This window comes from Theropithecus gelada, chromosome 7a (genome assembly GCF_003255815.1).
Source record: "Theropithecus gelada isolate Dixy chromosome 7a, Tgel_1.0, whole genome shotgun sequence".
NCBI classification, from domain to species: domain Eukaryota; kingdom Metazoa; phylum Chordata; class Mammalia; order Primates; family Cercopithecidae; genus Theropithecus; species Theropithecus gelada.
The window spans coordinates 56,739,012-56,757,132 of record NC_037674.1 but is presented as its reverse complement, the minus strand read 5'-3'; the positions used below and the strand labels follow the sequence as shown (position 1 = coordinate 56,757,132).

General features: G+C 44.5%; 1 non-coding gene across 1 annotated transcript; it reads right to left on the bottom strand.

Annotated features, from left to right (window-relative positions):
• Positions 1–5,015: 5,015 nt before the first annotated feature.
• Positions 5,016–5,119, bottom strand: LOC112628089. The gene has a single exon (XR_003120270.1). It is a non-coding gene; the product is annotated as a U6 spliceosomal RNA (small nuclear RNA).
• Positions 5,120–18,121: the final 13,002 nt, after the last annotated feature.

Below are 18,121 nucleotides of genomic sequence, written 5' to 3'. Positions count from 1 at the left end.
TACCCTTTCAGATTTAAACCTGAAACTACATTCAAATGCACAATTCCTAAGTCAATTTGAGAAGTCTAACACAAATATAACTGGAATATCTTTCCAGGTTTTTCTTTGTTCTTTTCTTACCTTGGTATTATGTTCTCTACACTAGAGCCAAAATCTTTTGGTATCTGGATATACCATAACACATGAAAACTGCTCTCTTGGCCGGGCGCGGTGGCTCAAGCCTGTAATCCCAGCACTTTGGGAGGCCGAGGCGGGTGGATCACGAGGTCAGGAGATCGAGACCATCCTGGCTAACATGGTGAAACCCCGTCTCTACTAAAAATACAAAAAACTAGCCGGGCGTGGTGGCGGGCGCCTGTAGTCCCAGCTACTCAGAGGCTGAGGCGGGAGAATGGCGTGAACCCGGGAGGCGGAGCTTGCAGTGAGCCGAGATCACGCCACTGCACTCCAGCCTGGGCAACACAGCGAGACTCTGTCTCAAAAAAAAAAAAAAAAAAGAAAACTGCTCTCATTATATTTAATTCCCAGTGCTCTTCCTCTTTCTATCTGGGTTACTGCCTTTCTGGGATAACTATGCAATTCTCCTCCCCAATTTCTGTCCTTTCTGCAGCCTTTATATGGAGTTAGACAGAGGGAACATTTGATGATTGGACTGAAACTCTTGAAATTATCTCCAAGCCATGGTGCAGGGAAACAGAACCCAAGCAAAGAGCAGGAATCCTGCTGGGTGAAAGAAATAGAGATTAGAGTTCACGACTGTGTAGGCTGCTGGGGTCAGTGTATTTGTAAGAAGAAAGTCTCAGAAAAGGAGTGAAAAAAACCTGCACACACACACAAATTCCATCATATGTTTGACTGAATCATAAAAGATGCATGGGTAGGCTGAGATTCCAGGTGACCAGAAGGCTAGAGAGTAAAGATCTCAGTACTGGACAGTGCTGGGAAGATTTTGAAGTTCGGGAGTACCCAGAGTAGATGTACTTTGTTAACATGTGAGCTCTCAGTTGAGACTCTAGAAAGATCATACCATAGGAATAAGAACCATTTTTTAGAGGTAAGGGGTACACTTTAGAAACTAGGGCAAAATTATAAAAGACTTGCCCTAACTAAGCCTAAAACCAATCCTCAAGTCTCAACATGATCAAAGTGATCATTTGGTGATTTCACTTTGTGCAAGAACAAAATTTAACAGTCTCTCCTGGCTAACACGGTGAAACCCCGTCTCTACTTAAAATACAAAAAAATTGGCCGGGCGAGGTGGCGGCGCCTGTAGTCCCAGCTACTCGGGAGGCTGAGGCAGGAGAATGGCGTGAACCCAGGAGGCGGAGCTTGCAGTGAGCGGAGATCGCGCCACTGTACTCTAGCCTGGGTGACAGAGCGAGACTCCGTCTCAAAAAAAAAAAAAAAAAAAAATTTAACAGTCTCTTAAGGAATATTACATAATCCAGAGCCTCTGCAATGTACCATCTACAACATTTGGCACACAATAAAATTATCAGACACACAAAGAGGTAGGAAAAAAGAGACCAATTACTAAGAAATGAAACAGTCAATAGAAGCAGACTCAGAGATGACCCTGGTATTGGAGTTAGCACACAATAACTTCTTTTGATTAATATTTTTTAGAAAACAGAGGAAAAAAGTATGAAATGGGTAAAAGAATAAACATTTCAATAGAAAACTAAACTATATTCTTAATAAACCAGGTAGACACTTTAGAAATAGAAAACAATATCTGAAATTAGAAATTTATTAGAATAACTTATCAGTAGACTGCACATAGCAGGAAATAAGATTAGTATACTTGGAGACAAGTCAAGGAAATTACTAGAACGGAAGCACAGAGGAGGGAAAATAGTGAAAAAGTTTCTCTTGTCACTCTGTTTCCCAAATAGTACCAGGTTATTAATTAAAATCTCCAGTCTCATTAATAATTAGAATTTTGCACTTCATTCAAAGTTGAATGTTTTTACTTCCTCAGCTTTGATCTATATAGGCCTGTAGTCAAAAGAAAATTCTCTTTCTTCACCTAGTTCTTCTCATGCACCCTACTAACCAGTTTCTGACTCTCTGAAGTTAGATCAGGGCAGAATGTAGAGGAGAAAATGGACAGAAATTTCTTTCTTTCTTTTTTAGGCACCTTCTTGCTCTGTGCCCAGGCTGGAGTGCAGTGGTACAATTGTAACTCACTACAGTCTCAGTCTCCTTACGTCAAGACATCCTCCCTCTTCAGCCTCCCAAGTAGCTGGGACTACAGTGTGCACCACTGTATGAGGCCAGGAACTTTTAAAGTTGACTACTATAGTGAGTTGGCTTATGTCTTCCCCAGACTTGGCAGAGTTCAAAGTTAACTCTTTCTCTTCCATGGGACTTTAAAAGATTCTTCAAAAACCCCTCCACTTCCTGTTTTTGAGCCGATACCTTTTTCTCTGGCTGGCTGCTTACAGCGCCTTCCTTAGCCCCTAAGAATGCTGTGGTCCAGTCCCACAGCTTCCAAGAAGGTCCTGAACTGGTTTGCTCTTCCTCTCTCCACTAGAAATATGCACCTATTCTTTGTCTCATCAAAATCTGGGAGGGCAGTCAAATCCCAAAGCCTGTTCCCAGAGCCAAGTTCCCACAAGCCAGTCTTTCCTAAACTAGCTATCTCAGGTGCAAATCAGTCACCAGTCTGTTGGTTTCTGAAGGTTCAGGAGACACATATTGTGATTTCTAGTGGTCTGATTGGAGCCCATTTTCTTTCTTTTTTTTTTTTTTTTTTTGAGAGGGAGTCTGGCTCTGTCGCCCGGGCTGGAGTGCAGTGGCCGGATCTCAGCTCACTGCAAGCTCCGCCTCCCGGGTTCACGCCATTCTCCTGCCTCAGCCTCCCGAGTAGCTGGGACCACAGGCGCCCGCCACTTCGCCCGGCTAGTTTTTTGTATTTTTTAGTAGAGACGGGGTTTCACCGTGTTAGCCAGGATGGTCTTGATCTCCTGACCTCGTGATCCGCCCGTCTCGGCCTCCCAAAGTGCTGGGATTACAGGCTTGAGCCACCGCGCCCGGCCCCTGGAGCCCATTTTCTTAAGCTTGAAGTGAGGAGCTTAAGAAAACTGAAGGCTCTCCAACCACCGCCATCTCTCCAAATGTTCCATAGGCTTGAGGTAGGTAGTTGGCTGAGGGTCACAAAATCTTTTGCAAATCCAGGCAGAGGTCTTGCATCTCACTTTGGCTTGTCTGGGGACTGTGTAATAAAGGATTAACTCACAGGCTTATGGTGTTTAACCCCTGCACATTCCAAAGAAAGGGTCGGCCTTTGTATACCTGAGGTCTTGGACGACGTCAGATGACTTAATGTTAGTAATGTGATTTATGATGCGGGCCTTAGGCCGCACTGTGTTTGACCTTGGGGGAGGCCAGAGACTGAATAACAAAATCCTGGACACGAAAACTCTCTGATGAGCTTCTGTGGTTGGCCGTACTTTGTGTGTACCACCACACGTTGTTCCTGGGAGAATTAAGTACTCTCTGTACAACTCCTCTAGGAGAGGATAGTGCGAAGCTCATACATGGGCTGTCCTGGACTCTGCCTAAGGCACCGTTTTCCTTTGCCTCTTTCTTTCTTTTTCTTTCTTTCTTTCTTTCTTTCTTTCTTTCTTTCTTTCTTTCTTTCTTTCTTTCTTTCAGACAGAGTCTCACCCTGTCGCCCAGGCTAGAGTGCAAAGGCATGATCTCAGCTCACTACAACCTCTGCCTCTTGGGTTTTCAAGCGATTCTCCTGCCTCAGCCTCCTGTGTAGCTGGGATCACAGGTGCCCGCCACCACGCCTGGCTAATTTTTTTTGTCTTTTAGTAGAGATGGGGTTTCACCATGTTGGCCAGGCTGGTCTTGAACTCCTGACCTCATGCTCTACCGCCTCGGCCTCCCAAAGTGCTGGCATTACAGGCGTGAGCCACCAAGCCTGGCTTCCTTTGCCATTTTCATCTGTATTTTTTCACTTTAATAAACTGAGGCTGTAAGTATCACAACTTTTCTGAGTTCTACGAGTTTCTACCAAATCATTAAACTTGAGAGTAGTCTTGGGAATCCTCCATGCTGGAGCCAAAACGGAAACAAAAATAATGACTTTTGTAGCACACTGCTGCAATATTATTTTTAAAAACCTCAAATCTTCAGAGAATTACAGAGGTTAATATAATACCAACGTATCCATTGCCTACAATTAATAAATACTTTTTATCATATTTGTTTCAGTTCCTCCTTTATTTTCTGTTTTTGGTTAAGAAATAAAACATTGGGAGGCAGAGGTGGGAGGATCACTTGAGCCTAGGAGTTTGAGACCAGCCTAGGCAACATAATGAAACCTCAACTCTACAAAAAAATTAAAAAAATTAGTGGGGAGTGGTTGCGCATGCTAGTAATCCCAGCAGCTACACAGGAGGCTGAGGTGGGTGAATTGCTTGAGCCCAGGAAGTCAAGGCTGCAGTAAGCCATGATGGCCCCACTGCCCTCCAGCCTGGGTGAGAGAGTGATACCCTATGTCAAAAAAAAAAAAAAAAAGAGAGAGAGGAAAGAGAAGAAATAAAACACAGTACATAATAGACACACATCAAGTTTCCTTTGAACCCCACCCAGTGCTGGTCCCTGTGGCAATCACTCCTCTGAGATTGATGAACATTCTTCCTTTTGGGGTTTTGATACTATTTTCCTGTGTATTTTTGTTGTTGTTGTTGTTTGTTTGTTTGTTTTTGAGTTAGAGTCTCATTCTGTTGCCTAGGCTGGAGTGCAGTGGCGTTATCTCGGTTCACTGCCACCTCCGCCTCCTGGGTTCAAGTGATTCTCCTGCCTCAGCCTTCTGAGTAGCTGGAATTACAGGTGTGCACAAACATGCCCAGCTAATTTTCGTATTTTTAGTAGAGATGGGGGGGTTTCACCATGTTGGCCAGGCTGGTCCTGAACTCCTGACCTCAAATGATCTGCCTGCCTTGGCTTCCCAAAGTGCTGGGATTACAAGCGTGAGCCACTGTGCCCGGCATTCCTGTGTATGTTTGTATCCCTTTATGGATTTGCATGTCATCCTAGCACAGGGACCTTACCATCTTCTCTGCATCACTCCAGTTTTGACAAGCACATTGGTGAAGTGTGCTTACTTGACTCGATATCAACCCAACAAATGTGGATTGGGAAGTCTTTGCCAGGTGCCAGGCCTTGTACTGTGGGCAAGTAGTACCAGTTCACTACTCTCATGCACCCCTGACCTGGTGACTATGATAGTGACTTGCTGAACTCAGTACATATGTTCTGAATGGTCCTTCCTAAATACTCACTATCCCCTCAGCACTTGAGGATTCTTCCCTAAGTCAGACCTAGACATGATGAAGGAGAATATCAGGAAGAGACCAACGCCACAGTCAGGCCAAGTATTTTTCAGGGCTTCTAGTTCCTCTCTTCAGAGCACTGACCCAATATCCTGGGCTGGTTTAGACTCTCTAAGGGTTATGAGCTTTGCAGCTCATTAATAAGAGGGAGAATAGTGCTTGCCTTCTAGACTCAGCCAGGAGAGTTTATTAAGTTACTTGTTCCCTGCATATCAGGCTCAGCAATCAAGCCCTACTCTGTATCATAGCTTGATCAGCCCTCACTAAGTCTATACAGAGAGAGTTAGTATAGATGGGACCCACTCTATTGGCCATTGACTTACCTTGATGAATGATCTGTCTTTCTAGACAATGATTTCTAAACCCTTAAGATAAAGTGGCTTTAAAGGGCTAGGTGACTTTTCAAGTTCCTTAAAGCCCAACCGTGGGCCTTTAAAATTCTGAGAACCTCAAGACAACAATGACAACAATAAATTCCATGTACCTCTACAATCAGGGAAAGATGGAGATACTACCCACACAGAATATTCTGTTTCAGGATTGAAGTTTTTCTCTGGATTCCTAGGAATGTTATTTTCACAATGTGAGGGAAAAGCTGCCTGGATGCAAGTATATTCCAGAATGATTATTTTGGTATGACTGTGAACAAATTCAGTTCCGTTTTCAACTAACTTTCATTTGGTGACCACTTAGCGCTTTCTGAGTGCCAGGCAGTTTGCTGGTAGAATGAAAAATCAGAAGGGTATCAGGTTCAAAGGGAGGCACAGGTGGAGTGAACAGAAGCCAACAGGTAGAAATGTCTTCCAGGTTGAAAGGATCAAAGAAGTCTTCATGGAGAAGGTGGCATAGTGAATTGAATTCTTCTCTATAGAGATATTTGTTTTGTTTTTACTTAATATGGATTTATTGAGCAATTATGTCATGCCACGTACTATGCAATGCAATGGCCCTGGGATATAAGAATGAATAAGACACAAAGTCAGGTCTTTGCCTTCAAGGAGATCCCACACAAGCACGATCATGATAGCATGTGACTGAGGGAAATGGAGGGTGCTATGAGAGGCTTGTGAAGGTCTCCAGGAGAAAGGGGCAGGGCTAAACTGGTGCCAAATAGATTTATAGGCATGATCAAGGCAAATAATAAGTAGGAAGGCTTTCTTCTTCTTCTTCTTCTTTGCAATGGTTATGGCATGGCAAAGACATAGTAGGGGAGGAAGCCCAGAGTACCTGGATAGTGGTAAGTGGTAAGTGATCCAGTACCTCTGAAGCAGAATGCCTGAGAATGGAAAGTGACTGCATGAACAGGGGCCTGTTTGTAAAGAGCTGAGTGATCAATGAATGCAGATGGACATAAATACATGTTCAGGTGTAGTGGACCAAATGGCACAGAGTATTAACAGAAATAAAATAAGAAACGGGTAAAAATGGCAGCCAAACATACCCCAGAAACTCACAAGGTGTAAACCCTGGGAGCCATGTATTTCCAGCATGACAACCATTCCTAACATGTGATTCTTAACAGCTCATCTTTTGAAAAAAGAGAGAGGAAATGCAATTTATTGCCTATTAAACAACTGGATTTTCCATGTTCTGCTAAAGTGGAGTTTACTTCTCTCCCGGAAAACCACAATCCACAGAGGAGGAGAATAAATGAGACATAAATATAAATATATCCCCCTGAAGGGCAGTCAGTAGACAAAAGGTTACTTTAGGAGATGTGCCGGTTGATGTCACAGTGAAGTCAGATAAAATTACTCATCACTATTCTGTTAACCAAAAAAAAAAATGAGGGGAAACCAGGAGAAGGTCGTGAAAACTGTGTCAATTACAAATTATTCCAGGCAAAGTCACCATACCAGACACCTTCTGCTTAAGCTATAGTGAGTAAACAAAGGAAATATTCTTCAGGAAGCTGCTCTTTCTTTGCTCATCCTCTGAGCTCCCTCTGGGTAAAGGAGCTTTCTGACCACATCCTCAGCCCAGCCCAGAATTCTAGAGCAGAACAACATCTTCGGGGTGCAGCTCACCTCCCAACCAATGCCGTCCCCCAGAGGCTGCCACCTTGCCAGCATGTGTTCTTTTGGGTTTTTTTTTTCCACTCTGTCGCCCAGGCTAGAGGGCAGTGGTGCAATCTCGGCTCACTGCAACCTCCGCCTCCCAGGTTCAAGTGATTCTCCTGCCTCAGCCTCCTGAGTAGCTGGGATTACAGGCATGTGCCACCAGGCCCAGCTAATTTTAGTATTTTTCATAGAGACGGGGTTTCATCATGTTGGTCAGGCTGGTCTCAAACTCCTGGCCTTAAATGAACCACCCACCTTGGCCTGTCAAAGTGCTGGGATTATAGGCACGAGCCACCGTGCCTGGCTTCCCAGCCTCTGTTCTGAATCGAATTTGAGCACCTTGAGTTCTGCCCCTCCTCCCCCACAGCCCTTGCAAGAATAATTATTTTCTTTAGGCCTCTGTTTATTGCACACTCTCCTCCGCAGGCCCCTGCAGTTCTTGCAACTTCTCCCTTTCAGAGCCTGCCTGGGTGGGCATCCTGCCCTCGGGAGGCCTCTCTTATCACCCAGTAAGCTCAGCCCAAAGGCCACTCACATCCCTTGTCACACTCCTCTGAACTCACTCCAGTTTTTCTATGGTTAAAAAAGGGAATGAACCTCCTCATAGGGTCGTGGTGAGGACAGCTGATGGAAAGCATTGGCACAGAGTTTGGCACACAGAAAGTATTTAGGCAGGGAGTGGTTGCTCACGCTTGTAATCCCAGCACTTTGGGAGGCTGAGGCAGAAGGATCGCTTGTGCTCAGGAGTTCAAGACCAGTCTTGGCAACGTAGTGAGACCACCCTCTCTATAAAAAAATAAAAAATTAGCCAGGTTTGGTGACACACTTGGGAGGCTGAGGTGGGAGGATTGCTTGAGCCCAGGACTTGAAGCCTGCAGTGAGCCGTGATTGTGTTACTGCACTCCAGCCCAAAGACCTGTCTTTTATGAGACCCTGTCTTAAAAAATAAATAAAAAAGAAAAGAAAAGAAAAGAAAAGAGAGAAAGTGCTTAGTATTATTATTTTCATATTAGTCCTTTGCCATAGTTAGCACAGGACCAAACCCCTAAGACACCTGCTCTTCTCTGAGGCAGTGCAGGGGATTGAGCACCTGCATGCTCAAGCACAGGCAGCAATGAGATGGTGTCCCTGCCCTCTAGGAGTCCATGGTCTATAGAAGGCAAAAGATGAATGGGATAAAGATCTGAAGAGAGGTCAAAGAAAGGGTGGGTGGTAGAAACTCGGGGGAAGGAAGACAGCCCTCACTCCTGGCCCAATTCCACTGCTGGTGTAGCTCTCTTGGAGCCTTGCACCCTCATGGGAAGCCGGAGGCTGCCTGCCAGTCCCTGAGCAGCCTTAATATGCAGGGACTGATGGGCCGTGTTCTCAGGAGCATCTGAACTGGGCCAAACTCACATGTTTCAGGTTTGGCTTTAGTCACAGTGTGATGGAGGATTTCTCAGTGCTGGGTCTTATGGTCTCCTGGACAAAGAGGCCAGAGTCATCACCTCCCTGAACAAAAGCATCTGCCCAGATGCAGTGCAGACTCTTCTCTCTTTCAAATACTTTCCATGAAACAATGCTGATCCCTTCATTCCTGATCTCAGCTTGCTGAGTCCTTTGTGGTGCCTCAGTGGACACACTGAGAGGAGGAAGAGGAGATGGGAGAGGTGAGACGTATGTGGCCATAGCCACAGACTCAATATTACTGGCACTTGTGTAACTGCAAGCAGATGATGTTCAGTTACATCAGCGTAACTGGTGGCTCACAGAGCCATCCTAGGAGGGAAAACCCTCTGTTTCCTGTGCACACAGTGAGGGTGGTATAAATGTCGAAAGAGTCAGCACATGACCAAAGTAAAAAATTTTAAAAAGATATTGTCAGGAAATAGTGGTGATGGTTGCACAACATTGTGAATGTACTTCATGGCACTGAAATAGACACTTAAAAATAAAGTGGTCAATTTAACGTTATGTGTATTTTATCACAATGAAAAAGAAAAAGATGATCTCAGGTGACCATGAGACAGCCTCCAGGCAGTATCCAGCCCCTTCCCAGTGAAGATGCTGCTCATGAAGTGAGGCAACTTCTGCTTCTGGGGCCAGCTGGCTCTGGTCCTCACCACCTGTGTCATCCGGGCAAACTTCTTAACCACTTGGAGTCCCTGTTTCTGTATGTGTAAAAGCGAAGGGATGTTGGGCGACAAGATGAGATCATTTAAAATTCTTACAGTACCTGGCCATGCATGGTGGCTTATGCCTGGGAATTCCAGCAGTTTGGGAGACTGAGGCGGGCAGATCACCTGAGGCCAGGGGTTCAAGGCCAGCCTGGTCAACATGGTGAAACCCCATCACGACTAAAAATACAAAAATTAGCCAACCATGGTGGCACATGCCTGTAGTCCCAGCTACTTGGGAGGCTGAGGCAGGAGAATTACTTGAACCCGGGAGACAGAGGTTGCAGTGAGCCCAGATCGTGCCATTGCATTCCAGCTAGGCAACAAGAGTGAAACTCCATCTCAAAAAATAAAAATTAATAAAATAAAATAAAATAAAATTCTCACAGTACCTGGATGCCCATCTATCCCAATTTGCCTGGAATGGAAATATTTCTGGGACACGAGGCCATCAGTGCTAAACCCATACAAATCCAGACAAACTGGGATAGCTGGTCACCCCAGCAGTGCCTAATGTAGTAGATGATCAATAATGGCAGTTATTGGTACATATGACTGCCATTTCTACTACCATAAAGAGAAGCTAACATCCGGGGGCTTACAATTTGCCTGACCCTATTCCACGTATTTTGCTCAGATTAGCTCATTTAATCTTCATAACAAGTATGACACAGGTAATTATTATCTCAGTTTTGCAGAGGAGGAAACCAAGCAGGCAGGATCTGAATGTAGACAGTGTGATTCTACATGACAAAGTCTTAATCAATATGCTATACCGTCTTCCCCTAAATTTACTAAGTACTGTGTTCCAAGCACTGTTCTAAGCGCCTGAACTATGTTATTTCATTCATTTCTTATAATGACTCTGTTATGACTATTACAGATAAGAAAGAAAGGAAGGCTTATTTGGGAGCATGGAATGGAATTCACCAAGAACTAACTGCACAATTGCTGTGCCTATTATATAAAAATAGGGTGACCAACTTATCCTGGGTTTTCAGGAGGGATTCCCGAAAGCCCTATGCCCAGAGAACCCACCTCAGTCCTGAGCAAACCAGGGATGCTGCTCACCTTATGTACACCATAGCAGGTCCAGGGAAACTAAAGAACCCAAACAGATCATTCCAACAAGAGGAGCTATAATTAGCAAACAAAACAACTGATACATGTTCAACCCTTCTACTTATCAAGGAAATATAGAAAATATAACAATTCTATGTTTAACAAATGAATAAACATTTAAAATAAATAACAATAGCAGCACTAATCAGTACACACGTTTCAGGAAGCCAGTACATCCATTCATTGTTGGTGGTATCAGTGGAAGCACCCAGTGAAATATTGTGCAGCTGTTAAACCGATGAAGTTTGTGTAGCAACACAGAGACATGCTCAGCTAAGTGAGAACAGCTGGATGTGGAACTAGGCCCGTGCTGTGTTTACCACAACATAACATTTTTGCATAAACGTCACCAGGGCCTGGAAAAGCACTTGGAAAAATAAAAACATCTGATGTGTTAGCAGGGAAGATGGTGATGATTTCTTTCCCCATGCTTTCCATTGTTGCTGCTGTTTGTTTGTGTAATAAATGCAAAAGAAAGACAACACCCTACACTGACTCACTTTTCTGTCTTTAGTGGGGTTGTTCCTCTTACCTTGCTGGGCAACTCCAAGCTCAGCAAATCTCCCAATCCCCCTCAGCTCTGGCTTCATCCCTCTCCTGTGGTCCTCATCTGGCCCCACCTCTGATTGGACTACAGTTTGGGGCCCTGAGGGCAAAAATCATGACCCATGATCCTTCTTATTTGCTCCATGTACCAGACAGATAATTGTTACTAAAGAAGTATTCGTTGAATTCAACACTTTCTTGATTCCCTCTTTCTGGCTTCTCTGTCTGCAAGAAGCAAACAGGAAAATGGAAGCCAAGGTAAAGTTAAAAAAAAACAACCTGATATTCAAGCTATTGGAAGGGAGAAGATCAAGTAGGACTTTTCTAGGTAATTTGAAACTCCTCATAAGGAAGGTAGGAGAGATGAAGGCAAAATACCAGTATACTTTGAGGAAGATCCACAGACCCACAACTGTGTATGCTGGGGCTTTCAAGAAGATGGAGTTGGAGTTTATGTCAGCCAGCATCTGGTTCACCCCTTCACTGGAGGGTCAGAGGAACTGAGGTCAGTGAGGAGACTGATGTGCCCCAGGTGACTCAGCCACTGGGCTTACTCAGGTCTCCGTCTGCTTCTCCACAGGCTAGCTTCACCAACGGCAGCAACTGTCCCTCTGGCCTGCCAAGGTACTGGAAATTTCAATCATCCATGAGTCATTGCCTTTGGGGGTGGCATTTTGACTTGAGGAAGGCATGCTAAATGTGAGTTTGGTTTCCTGAAAGTAATAACTCATGAACCCATTTTGGACCATCATTGTCTCAGGCAGAATCACTTTGACTAAGGATCTAGCCTCAAACCAGGCCCTGGAAGAGGTGGAGAAGGAAAGGAGATAGATTTTGATGGAATATGAGTGGCTGGGGAGAGAAGCCCAGAGTGAATGGACATAGACGGTTGAAGAAAAGGATGAGGGTAGTGAGAGGCAGGCCATGGTGGCAGGTGCAAGAACGTGGGTGGAGTCCAGATGAATGTAGCAAACAGAAGTTGGGGATCCAAGGACCTCTTCCATGCATTTACCCATAGCCTCGCCAAGTCTTTCTGAGACTCGGCTTCCTCATTCATAAAACGGGGCAAAACACCTGCTCTCACTACCAGGTATTATGAGGACCTAGTAAGAAAAGGCCATAGCATTTGATGACTGGCGGAAGCCATCTTGTGTCCACTGGGCGAAGGTGGAGGCAGGGACAGGGAAGGGAGAGATCTAGCCCAAGTCTATGCCAGACCTCAAAGGCCGAGCGGGGCTTCAACACAGTCTCCACCCTTCAGTGCAAGTGGCTGATGATATATATGAAATTTCTTAGCATTTTTAGCTGTGAAAATGCTAATGATTCTAATTGCAGCAGGGTAATTATACCAAGTGGCTTAGTCAGGAGGTGTTGATGAAGGGCTGAATGAACAATGCTTTGAGCAAAAGTGCTTTGAACAAAAGTGCTCCGAAACCTCTGATCCTGAGAGCCCTTTGTCTGTTCCCAGGTCCCAAGCCTTCCTTCCTCCCGCTTCACCACAAGCTGAGCAGCCTTTCCCGCTGTTTGCTTGTGAGGGCCCCCTCCTATCTGGTACAGGACACAGACTTTCAGGGCTCAGCATGGGAAATGAACACCATGAGGGGCATATAAGGCCAAAGTGAAGCAAGAGTGAGGTTGGTGCCTGACAACAGGATAAAGTGCCTCATGGAGTTAAAAATGGCTGTTACTATGGCCACCTGTTCTAAGTTCCTTTCATGAATTAACCCATTTAGGCCTTATAAGAATCCTGTTAATCCCCAGTTTATAGATGAAAAAACTGAGACACAGAAAGGTTAAGTAGCTTGACAAAATTGTCACAGCTAATACCTAGTTGAACCAGGATTTGAACCTGGGCATGTTGACACTAAGAGGCCATGCACTTTACTGCTGAACCAGGCAGCAATCTGGTGGCACTAGAGAAAGTTGCAATGAAAGACTTATGGCCCACACCGTGTGATCTGGCAAAACTCATGCTAAGGGAGGTGGCAAGCAGTTGGTCCCATTCCCAGCTCAGCTATTCATGTTCTGGCTAACCCCAACCAAGGCGTTTAGGTCTCAGCTCCCAAGCTATAAAATGGCAGAGGGGGTTGCAGACGGTGAAGTCTAAGAGATCCCTCAACTCCAATGTGAAAATTTTCCCTACTAGATTAAGAGTTTGCCCAACAACATTAGTAATTGTCTGCTCAGGTCAATAGAGAAAATCTAGAGGAAGTCTGAGGTTGCAAATTCAAGAAGTCATTTTGCAAAATATTTTCAAAGATGAAGAGAACTTGTCAAAAACAATTGAGGCATTTTCTTTTATTTCCAAAGGAAATGATTCAACTCAATGAAAGGTCACTAATGAAAGAGAGTTAATGTTATAAACATCAAATATTCGGCAACTCTTCCTGGCCAGCTGGGGAGTCAGCCCTGGCTTCTGCTGTGTATGTGCTTGTGTGTTTCCTTCTCAGGCTTCTGCTCAGAACTACTTTCAGAAGATTCTACCTGATACCTGTGATATCTGTGGATGATTCACTCATGCAGTCAGACTGGCTCCCAAGACATTCCAGGCACCCTGACCAGGAAAATGCTTGAGGTTTCTTTTTTCTGAGACAGGATCTCGCTGTGCTGCCCAGGCTGGAGTGCAGTGGTGTGATCACAGCTCACAGCAGCCTTGACCTCCTGGGTTCAAGGAATCCTTCCACTTCAGCCTCCTGAGTAGCTAGACCTATAGGCACATGCCACCACATCTAGCTAATTTTTGTAGAGACTGGGTTTCACCATGTTGCCCAGGCTGATCTCGAACTCCAGGGCTCAAGGGATCCTTCTGCCTTGGCCTCCCAAAGTGCTGGGATCATAGGCGTGAGCCACTGTGCCCAGCCTGCTCCAGGCTTCTTTGTAGCAAACCAACATTGGGATTCTCTATTTTCCTGAGGGCCAAATGTTACCAAAAGAAATAGATTTGGAAACATATATAAAAATAGAAGTTTAATTTTGGAGGTGAAAAGGAGAGTGTATAGAATAAGGTAGGGTATGCTTAGATCAGTAATTTGCAGCCGTGGCTATACATTGTAATCACCTGAAGTGCTTTAAAAACTGAGGGCTGGGTCCCACTCGACAAATAATTATGATTTCATTGGCTTGGGTATGGCCTCGGCATCGGGACTTTAAAAATCTTTCCTTTTAAAAATACCTCTTTCATATGCGGTGTGAACCACCTGACAATGTTTCAGTCAACAACAGAAAGACTATAATACCGTATTTTTTACTGTACCTTTTCTATGTTTTGATATGCTTAGATACGCAAATACTTAGCATTGTATTAAAATTGCCTACAGTACTCAGTAGTGTAACATGTTGTACAGGTTTGTAGCCTAGGAGCAACAGGCTATACCATACAGCCTGGGTGTGTAGTAGGCTGTACCATCTAGGTTTGTGTAAGTGTGCTCTGATGTTGACACAATGATGAGATAATCTAACAACATCTTTCTCCAAACTTACCCTTATCATTAATAGATGCATGATTGTATATATGTATATGTGTACATGCACATATATACATATAATTCATACATTTAATATAAATGGGATCATACTAGATATATATATTATCTATTTAAATTTTTTTACTTTATTAAGTGATATTCTACACACATTTCATATGGTAATATATATTTATTTACAGGATTATTTAAACTTCTAAATAATATTCTATATTAGGGATTTATATTTATTAATATCATTCTATTGTTTGGTATGTAATTTAACATTCTCACCATCATAAACAACACCACAACAAACAATCCATTATGTAATCTATTTTGTGCTCATCAATAATTATTTCCTGAGAATCAGTGTTTATCATCCTCACATAATTTTGTCAGTGTGAGTAGAAAATGGCATTTCAATATTGATTTTTATTTTTTTTTTTAAAAAATTACTAGTGAAGTTGAAGTTTTGTGTATGTGCATGGTTATACTTTTTTTTTTTTTTCTTTTTTTGAGACAGCATCTTGCTCTGTCACCCAGGCTAGTCCTGAACTCCTGGGCTCAAGTGATCTGCCACCTTGGCCTCTCAAAAGTACTGAGATGATAGGTGTGAGCCACCACCTCTGGTTGGTTTTTTGTTTTGTTTAGATGAATTTTTTAATTTTTAGCAATTTGTAGTTTATTCTCTGAAGTGCCTCTTTGTGTCCTTTGTCCTCTGTATCCAGAGAGATAGTATAGAGGAAGGCAGCTTTCTGGACATGCCTTACTCCTTATGATAACATTTGGCCACGTGGTGCCCTGATCTTCTTTCAGAACCCGATGAATACATTTTGGATGCCATTCTAGACCTTCTTAGACAGTATCTTGATATCCTTTTCAGACCTGGCATTCAGCAGGCAAGGCTGGTTCTGGGAGTGCCAAGAGAAGCTGGAAGCTGAAGCCAACTGCTCCTGCTGAAGCGATACAAGCAGGAACAGGAAAAACGGGAGGGGCGTTCCTCCTCCCTCCGCTCTCCTTTCAGTTTCTCTCTAACGCCTCCTTTTGGCAAACCTAAAAGAGGCCATTGTCTAGGGATCTAAGAAATGTAGTTTGCAGGTTCCTAGCCCTGGCTCCACTAAGCAGCACGTAAAGAAAGGTGAGATCCTTGGGGCATGATACTTTCGGGAATCGGTCTCACCTAGATTTGATCTCCCATCCATCTCATCTATCTCACTGTGCTCAGGACCCTCTGGTAGTTCCTCTCACCAGAATGGTTAGTTCCTGGTGCTGATTAGCTCCTCCATCTATGGTCTACTTCATGATCACTGAGATACTCTTCCTTCCATGAACTGACCATCCACACCTGTGCTCTCAGACAGCTTGTTGGACTCCTGGATTTGAAAGAAGACTCCACCAAGGTCTACCCAGTTGGTGGTAACTCCAGATGGCAAAATGACATCTACCAACTAGGATGTGAAATATGTTCATTGCCATATCTATTCAACACCATGAGATTATCAACTTGACCTTCAAAGAATTCTCATATACTTTATTGAACTCCTCCCACCAGAAGGATCAATAAGCCATCCCTCAATTATGGCCTCCCCTCCATCCTGCTGAGTGTGCATCATGATCACTCTGGCCACAGAGCACAGGCCACTCTGCAACCAAGAGCAGCAGCAGTGTGCTGCCCAGCCTTGGCTCATTTAAGTGGGAGAGATGTATGCTGTACTTGCTCATGCAGAAATGAGCCAGTTGTCGTAAGTCATGCGTGCACGAATCCCATCTCTCCCTGCTTCTTGTTTTGTCCCACTACTGTGTGCCAGCAGCTTGCACTGGAGATGCAGAAATGGGAGATGCAAGTCAGGCACTCCTCAGAGTACCATGGCTGGCTCAGCACCTAGCCTGCTGAGAGAGTCCACCTGCCCTGCTGAGTGCTGGTGGGAACCTGCCTCTGGGATGTGAAGCACTTCCGCAGGGTGTTTCCACCACTGCCACACCATATCCACGGGGACACCAGGAAAAAAAAGGGTAGTGTAGAGTAGTGTAGAAATGAACTCCATGATCTCATATCTCCTTCTCTGCACTTGTACATCCTCTTTCCCCATTTGACTCTGGGATCTTTTCACGGCCTGCCTTCTGAACCCTCTTCATCTGTATTAACTACTCACCATTTTTGACCCTTCCGTTCAGATTCCACTTCTGTCTTTTGCTTTCTCCTTGAGACCCAACCTTGGATATTTCCTTGCTTCCACGCCTACCCAACCTGGGTCTAGCTCATCAGGACATGTTTGGCTACATCAGAACCTTTTCTCTGGAACTCCCTCCTCCAAGGCCTGCAGTGCCTCATTCACTGGGGTCACTCGAACCTGCAGAACAACTTCTTCTTCGAGGGCCTTCACTCTCTTCTTTCAGATTTTCTCTACCCACAGAGGTTTTCTCTGACTCTGTTTAAGGCCCTTGCCAGAGGAGCTAAAAAGGTGATTTTGGAGGAGGATCATTTGCTTAGGCAAGGAAAAGGGCCTTTTTCTTATGATCATCAGTCTTTCCTTCCCTCAGCAAGAGCAAAGCAATCTCAGGAAGCAACTGAGTAGAGCCACAACTCTCGCTGGTCCACCCATCCACCACCCATCTCAACAGCTAGCCCAAGGCTCTTCAAAGTGGCAAGGGCTGAGGTCTGAGGACACTGAGACTTGTTCCTCTAGGACACGCGTGCTTCCTCCAAACTCCCAAGTACTTGCAGGGGCATTGCAGCCAGCAGTCATGACTCTGGCTAGCTCCTTGGCTTTTCTCTGTTGGCTCCACTAGAAGCAGTCATGTAGATTCTGCTCTGGGCTCGCTGGGAAAATGTGAGCAAGGACGCTGTGAGCAAGGACACTGTGCAGTGTCTCACAATATCACAGCATATCATAGAAAGCCCCATGTGACAAAATCCCTTTAGAATTCACTGGGGGTCTACTTGAGGGAGTAGGATGGGAGGAGGGAGAGGATCAGAAAAAAATGCCTATCAGGTGCTATGCTTAGTACCTGGGTGATGAAATAATCTGTACACCAAACCCCCATGACACAAGTTTACCTATATAACACACCTGCACATGTACCCCTGAACCTAAAATAAAACTTAAAATAAAAAAAAGAATTATGTTCCAGAGAAAGTCCTGTCCTCTCAAAGAAAAGGTGCACTTTTTAATAAAAATAAGGATGTGAACCCCAGGCATGCCGAGCAAGGAGTAATGACAAAACTGGAGGGATTCCAGCGCCAGCCTCCTGCTGCCTTCACAGAGTCTCCAGGGAGTATCCTTTTGTATGCTTGGACCAGAACCTCCTCATTCCCATTGTACCTTTTCTGCTGATGTTGGCTCTAATCTCTGAGAAGGAAAAATTACTGTAGGGAATTCTAGAAGCCCACAAAGACCTTCGAGATCTGTAGGGTGTGAAAA